Source organism: Triticum aestivum, chromosome 6D, assembly GCF_018294505.1.
Source record: "Triticum aestivum cultivar Chinese Spring chromosome 6D, IWGSC CS RefSeq v2.1, whole genome shotgun sequence".
Classification (NCBI taxonomy): domain Eukaryota; kingdom Viridiplantae; phylum Streptophyta; class Magnoliopsida; order Poales; family Poaceae; genus Triticum; species Triticum aestivum.
In genome coordinates this window covers 85,440,245-85,447,361 of record NC_057811.1, presented here as the reverse complement: position 1 = coordinate 85,447,361, position 7,117 = coordinate 85,440,245, and the positions used below count along the sequence as shown (strand labels likewise).

Genomic DNA, 7,117 nt, shown 5'->3' with positions numbered 1-7,117 from the left:
CATTACCCAAAACTTGAAAACTTCACAACACAAAACTTAACAGAAAACTCGTGAGCTCCGTTAGCGAAAGAAAAGAAAACACTACTTCAAGGTACTGTAATGAACTAATTATTTATTTATATTGGTGTTAAAACTACTTTATTCCAACTTCTCTATGGTTTATAAACTATTTTACTAGCCATAGATTCATCAAAATAAGGAAACAACACACGAAAAACAGAATCTGTCAAAAACAGAACAGTCTGTAGTAATCTGTAACTAACGCAAACTTCTGGAACTCCAAAAATTCTAAAATAAATTGGTGGACCTGAGGAATTTGTATAGTAATCATCTGCAAAAATAATCAACTAAATAGCACTCTCCAGTAAAAAGTTTAAGCTAATCTCGTGAGCGCTAAAGTTTCTGTTTTTTACAGCATGATCATAAAGACTTCACCCAAGTCTTCCCAAAGGTTCTACTTGGCACAAACGCTAATTAAAACACAAAACCACATCTAAACAGAAGCTAGATGGATTATTTATTACTAAACAGAACCAAAAAGCAAGAAACTAAAATAAAATTGGGTTGCCTCCCAACAAGCGCTAACGTTTAACGCCCCTAGCTAGGCATGATGATTTCAATGATGCTCACATAAAAGATAGGAATTGAAACATAAAGAGAGCATCATGAAGAATATGACTAGCACATTTATGTCTAACCCACTTACTATGCATAGGGATTTTGTGAGCAAACAACTTATGGGAACAATAATCAACTAGCATAGGAAGGCAAAACAAGCATAACTTCAAAATTTTAAGCACACAGAGAGGAAACTTGATATTATTGCAATTCCTACAAGCATATGTTCCTCCCTCATAATAATTTTCAGTAGCATCATGAATGAATTCAACAATATAACCAGCACCTAAAGCATTATTTTCATGATCTACTTGCATAGAAAATTTACTACTCTCCACATAAGCAAAATTCTTCTCATTCGGAATAGTGGGAGTATCATAAGAGACTTGAACACTAAAAATTGTTTCCACATTAAAAGAGTGATGTTCAGAAAAAGGGTAATCATAATCATGACAAGTTTTATAAATATAATCATCACTACTTTTTATAGCATAAGTTTCATCACAATAATCATCATAAGTAGCAACTTTGTTCTCATCATAATCAATTGAAACATCTTCCAAGGTAGTGGAATCACTAAATAAAGTTGACACTCTTCCAAATCCACTTTCATATTCATCACAATAAAATTCAACATCCTCCAAAATAGTGGGGTCACTACTCCCTAAAGTTGATACTCTTCCAAACCCACTTTCATCAATATAATCACCATAGGTAAGAGGCATGCTATTATCATAACAACTTTGCATATCAAAACTTGGGATGCTAAAAATATTATCTTCATTAAACGTAGCATCCCCAAGCTTGGGACAAACATTAATTTCAGCAAATATATTCTCAAATATGTCATCCTCATCAAACATAGCTTCCCCAAGCTTTGGCTCTTTCATATCATAAGCATAGTCACTCTCATCATTAAAAAATATTGATAGCACCAATAGTATAGCAATTATCATCATCATAATGAGTAGTAGGAGCAACATCATTTGGGAGGCATACCTTTCTACCTTTGTTGTTCCTTCTTTTCTTTTTCTTCTTCACATTATGTGTGGGTGCAACCTTCCTCTTTGAGCTCCTTATTGACGAGATTGGTTGAATAGAAAGCTCCTCCTCGTTACCTGATTCATCATAAGAAATAATAGGAGGATATTGGGAAGTCTCTTCCCTTTCATTAGTATTCTCATCATCTTCTATTTGCTTTCTTTTCTTTAGGTAATTGGCAATATAAGGATTTTCAATGCAATTCTCCACACAAAACATATAAATCGTCTCTAGATCAAAATCAAGAAGTTTATAATGGGCAAATTCTGGAAGGTGTTTAGTTAAACGATTCATTTCTTCATAACCCATAAGAAAACTAAGTTCATTATAATGTGCAAGGGAAATCAAATCATCACAATTTTTGGACACGATTCGATCATGAAACAAATTGCATCGGAGATGTAAATGACCACTTTCATTGCAAAGTTCACAAGTACGGCCAAGGAAATATAATTTTTCAGCACTCTTATCTAGCCTTTCTTGTAACAATCTAGTTTCTACATGCTTATGCCTCTTGCAATATCTATCTTCTCTAATTGGTGTATCTATGCAAACCCAATGCTCTCCACAAAAATTGACATGCTTATAGGAGACATTTTCATCATAACTAGTGCAATCATCATTAGTACTATGGATATTCAACGAGTTCATACTAACAACATTGCAATCATGCTCATCATTCAAGGATTTAGTATCAAACATTCTATATATTTCTTCTTCTAGCACTTGAGCACAATTTTCTTTTTCATCGAACTCACGAAAGATATTAAAAAGACGAAGCGTATGAGACAAACTTAACTCCATTTTTTGTAGTTTTCTTTTATAAACTAAACTAGTGATAAAACAAGAAACAAAAAGATTCGATTGCAAGATCTAAAGATATACCTTCAAGCACTCACCTCCCCGGCAACGGCGCCAGAAAAGAGCTTGATGTCTACTACACAACCTTCTTCTTGTAGGTGTTGTTGGGCCTCCAAGTGCAGAGGTTTGTAGGACAGTAGCAAATTTCCCTCAAGTGGATGACCTAAGGTTTATCAATCCGTGGGAGGCATAGGATGAAGATGGTCTCTCTCAAGCAACCCTGCAACCAAATAACAAAGAGTCTCTTGTGTCCCCAACACACCCAATACAATGGTAAATTGTATAGGTGCACTAGTTCGGCAAAGAGATGGTGATACAAGTGCAATATGGATGGTAGATATAGGTTTTTGTAATCTAAAAATATAAAAACAGCAAGGTAACTAATGATAAAAGTGAGCTTAAATGGTATTGCAATGGTAGGAAACAAGGCCTAGGGTTCATACTTTCACTAGTGCAAGTTCTCTCAACAATAATAACATAGATAGATCATATAACAATCCCTCAACATGCAACAAAGAGTCACTCCAAAGCCACTAATAGCGGAGAACAAACGAAGAGATTATGGTAGGGTACTAAACCACCTCAAAGTTATTCTTTTGGATCAATCTATTCAAGAGTTCGTACTAGAATAACACCTTAAGACACAAATCAACCAAAACCCTAATGTTACCTAGATACTCCATTATCACCTCAAGTATCCGTGGGCATGATTATACGATATGCATCACACAATCTCAGATTCATCTATTCAACCAACACAAAGTACTTCAAAGAGTGCCCCAAAGTTTCTACCGGAGAGTCAAGACGAAAACGTGTGCCAACCCCTATGCATAGGTTCATGGGCGGAACCCGCAAGTTGATCACCAAAACATACATCAAGTGGCACGTGATATCCCATTGTCACCACAGATACGCACGGCAAGACATACATCAAGTGTTCTCAAATCATTAAAGACTCAATCCGACAAGACAACTTCAAGAGGAAAACTCAATTCATCACAAGAGAGTAGAGGGGGAGAAACATCATAAGATCCAACTATAATAGCAAAGCTCGCGATACATCAAGGTCGTGCCATAGAGAGAACACGAGAGAGAGAGAGAGAGAGAGATCAAACACATAGCTACTGGTACATACCCTCAGCCCCGAGGGTGAACTACTCCCTCCTCGTCATGGAGAGCGCCGGGATGATGAAGATGGCCACCGGTGATGGGTTCCCCCTCCGGCAGGGTGCCGAAACGGGCTCCCGAGAGGTTTGCGGTGGCTATAGAGGCTTGCGGCGGCGGAACTCCCGATCTATCTTCTGTTCTAATGTTTTTAGGGTACATAGGCTTATATAGGCGAAAGAAGTCGGTCGGGGGAGCCTCGAGGGGCCCACGAGAGGGTAGGGCGCGCCCAGGGGGGTGGGCGCCCCCCCTATCTCGTGGCTCCCTCGATGCTCCCCTGGCTTGTACTCCAAGTCTATCAGGTTGCTTTCCTTCCAAAGTAACTTCTCCAGAAGGTTTCATTCCGTTTCGACTCCGTTTGATATTCCTTTTCTTCGAAATACTGAAACAAGGGAAAAAACAGGAACTGGCACTGGGCTCTGGGTCAATAGGTTAGTCCCAAAAATAATATAAAAGTGCATAGTAAAGCCCATAAAACATCCAAGATGGATAATATAATAGCATGAATACTTCATAAATTATAGATACGTTGGAGACGTATCATTCCCCGCCGGGCCGGTGGCGGCGTTGGCGGCAGGCGACGGAGAACGACGAGGAGGCCCACCGACGGGAGCCGTCTGGGTGACGCGGGCGGCGAGAGCAGCTCGGTGCTCGGCGTGGGCTCGGCGAGCATCTGCCATGGATGTGACGAAGAGATGGGACGCAGATCAGCGGAAAGAAGATTTCGGCGCACCCCTACCTGGCGCGCCAAATGTCGGATAACGGGTTCCGGCAAAACCCTTAAGGTTCGAACACTGGGGTGTGCACGAAGATCTCTCCCTACCGAAACACGCCTTAGCCTTGCCATGATCCCTAAGCTAGATCGATGAACAACACAAGAGACACAAGATTTATACAGGTTCGGGCCACCGTTGTGGTGTAATACCCTACTCCTGTGTGTGGTGGTGGATTGTCTCTTGGGTTGATGATGAACAGTACAGGGGAAGAACAGCCTCGCGAGGAGAGGTGTTCTTGTGCTTGGTGGTGTGCTTGGGGGAGGAATTGATCCGTCTCTCTGGATCAGATGCCTCTAGATTAGTTGCCAATAGATTCCTTGCCTTCTACTGTGGTGGCTAGCCCTATTTATAGAGGCCCTGGTCCCCTTCCCAAATATTGAGCAGGAAGGGATCCAACAACGGCCATTTTGAAGGGGGACAGCTAGTACAAGCTATCCTAACTAAAGGTGGTCTTCACCTGCCAAAGGCACTGGTGGTGACGCCGTCTTGGGCTCCACGGTGACCTCTGTCCTGCCGTCCTGCTGGTCTTGGTCTCGTTGCACCGATAAGGAAACCTTTGCCTGATGCCTCGGTACTCCGCGCCTGCGCTTGCCCCCTTTGCACCAAAGAGGAAACGAGGACACTGCGCGGGCTGGCGCCTGCCTGGCGCCCGCCTGGTCTTGATCGGCATGGCTTGCGTCACGGGCACCTCGCGAGGTACCCCTTGCCTTGATCTCTCCGCCTTCTCACGAGCCTGCCTGGTGAGGCCACTCCTGAGGAGGCCTTGCGTCGTCCGCCCCGTGAGGCTTGGCCCCTCGCGAGGGTCTTGAGTGTTTGGTTGGTGAAGACGGGCCGCACTGGGCCACTGGTTGAGCCATGCTGCAGGCCGCAGGCAGGCAAGTCTGGGGACCCCCATTCCCAGAACGCCGACAGTGTCCCTCTTTGTCCGGTGATGAAAAAGCTGTTAATCATACCATCTTTCGGGACTGATTGGTTGCTATGTGTCATTCTGCAATCCTGAGTACAAATTCAACAGTTTTTGAGTGTTAGTTCATGTGTCTTCTATTCTTTGTTTATTCTTCACTTGCACAATCCATAGTTCTTTCATATGTATTGGTCAATCGAAGATGATGTGTCAAGCGGTGGCATCGTCGTGAGTTTTTTTTTTTGAGAAATGGGCAGCTCCTTCTCATTCATTCATAGTTCATTACAGATAATGGACCTGATCATATCAGGTCAATCGTTAAACCAACAGGAACTAGAATCGTGGTCTGCAGATTTGGCCACAACAACTTTCTTCCAATCCCCCAATTGGAACATCTAGAAGATGAACACGTTGTCCCCTGCCTCCCTACAAACTCGAGCGTCTCAAACAGCGCCGTGGGCTTGAAAGATTTCTTTGTGACAACCTTGCCAATTTCTATCCATTGTGTTGCTTCTGCAAATCCCTTTGTAAGTGCATCTAGTGCCCCTTAGTGATTTTGGTGTATTGAAGACTTATAGGTTAAGGGACTGATGCGTTTGTGAGTGTACACAGGTCTATTAATCTATGAGGAGTTTGATATTTACAGAGAAAGTCGACCCCTAAAAATGAATATCTTCGACTGAAGACTTTGTATTTCTGAAGACTTTCTGAAGACTTTGAAAGTGAAGAAATTGGTGTGACCTTGAAGACTTGGCATTCATTCAAGGAACATGAAGCGTGAAGACTTTTGTTTTCATAGTTTCATTTTCTCTTTCTTGTGTCATAGGAAACACCGTACTGTTAAAGGGGGTCGAGGAAATACTAAGGAAAAATTTCCATGTGATGCTCAACTCAAAATCCTACACCTACCAATCCCTTCGAGTGAAGCCATTGGAAATCTCATACAGTTCAGTCAATTTCTTCAGTGACAGAGACGAAGTTCTTCTGGTTGCTGAGGAATTTGTTCTGACTGAGGAGTTAGGAATTCGCCAGTGCGGATTGCCTACATAGTGAGGAACATGATAGCCCTGAGGAAATTGAGCCTCAAATATCCGACCGTTGCTGTGCTACGCGCCAGCTGTCCCAAAATATCTACCCCACCTAACGGTCATATCACTAAAGGGCATTTATGTCTTATCATGTCGGGCTGCTCCCTAGGCTATAAATAGCCGCCCCCTACAACCACTAGCTGGTTGGCTGCTCCGAGAGAAACCGACACTTGTCATTTGAGAGCATCCCATCCTCCGAGGACTTTGAGCGAAAATTATCAAGTGAGGAAACCCAAACCCAAACACCTACAAACCCAAAGTGATTGAGCATCACCGAAGAGATTGATCCTGCGTGGATCCGACGCTTGTTACCTTCGAAGACTGTGCATCTTCCAGACGGTTAGGCATCATGGTCTAGAGCATCCAAGAGGAAATTGTGGATCGCCGAGTGACCGAGTTTGTGAAGGTTTGGAAGTCACCTGAAGACTTACCACGAGTGATTGGGCAAGGTCTGTGTGACCTTAGCTCAAGGAGAATACGGTGAGGACTGTGTGTCCGGGACTGTGTGTCCTCAGGTTTAAATACCTAGCCGCTCCAACCAGACGTACAACTGTCACATCAGTTGGAACTGGTCTACCAAATCATTGTCTTCACCAAGCCTACTGGTTCTATTTCCTCAACTCTTTCATTTCCTCATTACAGTTGTTGTGTGCTTGTTCATATCT

At 42.7% G+C, this 7,117-nt stretch overlaps 1 pseudogene; it reads left to right on the top strand.

Annotated features, from left to right (window-relative positions):
- The first annotated feature begins 5,382 nt into the window (after window positions 1-5,382).
- Window positions 5,383-5,465, top strand: LOC123146509 (uncharacterized; annotated as a pseudogene).
- Window positions 5,466-7,117: the final 1,652 nt, after the last annotated feature.